Raw genomic sequence first — 2,053 nt, forward strand, 5'->3', positions numbered from 1 at the left:
GCTATCAAGGCAAGAGCATGAGAGCGGTCGCCTGTCTGCCATCGTTCGACAGGGATAAGGTTGCCAGGTCGAGGCACCAGGGATGCTGCATACCTGGAGATAGAAGAGGGGCTCAGCATGCGCCCCAGTGACCTGAACCAGATGAGTAAGGTGGTGCTGAGGAACCCTGTCGATGAAATCGACCGAGCGCTTGGAGCACAGTGTCTCAGGGAGGTTTTGCAGTGGTCCCGATGACCGTGGTTTGCATGGGGGGGGGGGGGGGTCTTGGGCAGCGCGCAGCAGCACCTGGCGCGGGCTGCACAGCGGCCAGCCTCGCCGGCGCACTCACGCCCCCGAGGCCCGCAGCGCCGGCGATGTACCTGAGAATAAACGCTGCCGGATCAACGAGCGGGCTCCTCCTCCCGACAGGATCGCCGCGCCGGTGATGTACTGCCGCCACCCGCCTCTGCTACTCTTACTGCCGCCACCCGCCTCTGCTACTCTTACTGCCGCCACCCGCCTCTGCTACTCTTACTGCCGCCACCCGCCTCTGCTACTCGTACTGCCGCCACCCGCCCCTGCTACTCTTACTGCCGCCACCCGCCTCTGCTACTCTTACTGCCGCCACCCGCCTCTGCTACTCTTACTGCCGCCACCCGCCTCTGCTACTCTTACTGCCGCCACCCGCCTCTGCTACTCTTACTGCCGCCACCCGCCTCTGCTACTCTTACTGCCGCCACCCGCCTCTGCTACTCTTACTGCCGCCACCCGCCTCTGCTACTCTTACTGCCGCCACCCGCCTCTGCTACTCTTACTGCCGCCACCCGCCTCTGCTACTCTTACTGCCGCCACCCGCCTCTGCTACTCTTACTGCCGCCACCCGCCTCTGCTACTCTTACTGCCGCCACCCGCCTCTGCTACTCTTACTGCCGCCACCCGCCTCTGCTACTCTTACTGCCGCCACCCGCCTCTGCTACTCTTACTGCCGCCACCCGCCTCTGCTACTCTTACTGCCGCCACCCGCCTCTGCTACTCTTACTGCCGCCACCCGCCTCTGCTACTCTTACTGCCGCCACCCGCCTCTGCTACTCTTACTGCCGCCACCCGCCTCTGCTACTCTTACTGCCGCCACCCGCCTCTGCTACTCTTACTGCCGCCACCCGCCTCAGCTACTCTTACTGCCGCCACCCGCCTCTGCTACTCTTACTGCCGCCACCCGCCTCTGCTACTCTTACTGCCGCCACCCGCCTCTACTCTCACCGCTGCCGCCATTCCCACACGTCACGCCAGCGCCGACCTGGGCCCCTGCTGCTACCACCACTACCACCCGGAGCGACTACCCCACCGCAGCTACTAGATCTACCACAAAGCAACTCTCCTCCCCACGGCTCTCCTCCTCCCACAGCTCTCCTCCTCCGACAGCGCTTCTACCGCGACTCCTCCTCTCGGCTAGCCACGCACCCCGCGACTGCAGTGCCAACCGCGGTGCCCAACGCGCTGCCCGGTTTGGCCGTCGCCTATAGGAAGGTTCCGAGAAAGTTCCGAGAAGGTTCGGAGAGGTCAACACGCCGCCCAGTTTAGCCGTCGCCGCCGCTGCGGTGGCGGAGCCGGGCGAGGCGCTACCAGGCTGCAGCTGCGACTGAAGGGCGGCGGGAAGGGGAGGGTGAGGGGTGGGGTGGGTGGGTGAGGGGTGGGGTGGGTGGGTGAGGGGTGGGGTGAGGGGGGGGAGAGGGGTAGAGGGGGGGGGATGGGTGGAGTGGAGGGGGTGGGAGGGGTGGGAGGCGGTGGGAAAGGGTGGTGGGAAGGGTGGCGGGAGGGGGTGGAAAGGGGGGTACCTAGATGAGCCCTCTCTCCGCCGCCTCTCGAACGGGTCTCGGAAGGGTCTCGAGGAAGTGTCTCGGAAGGGTCTCGGAGCCTGCAGCTCGTCGACTTTGCGCCGCGCGGCAGCCAGCTCGCGGCCGAGGAAGAGGGAGCTGGCCGTGGCGACGGCGCTGGTGCCAAAGATGAAGTTCTCGACGCCCGTCGGGGGCGTCGGCACGCCACGGACCACCCTGTACAACGGCGACAGCGGCGA

The sequence above is a fragment of the Emiliania huxleyi genome (genome assembly GCF_000372725.1).
Source record: "Emiliania huxleyi CCMP1516 unplaced genomic scaffold EMIHUscaffold_34, whole genome shotgun sequence".
Classification (NCBI taxonomy): domain Eukaryota; phylum Haptophyta; order Isochrysidales; family Noelaerhabdaceae; genus Emiliania; species Emiliania huxleyi.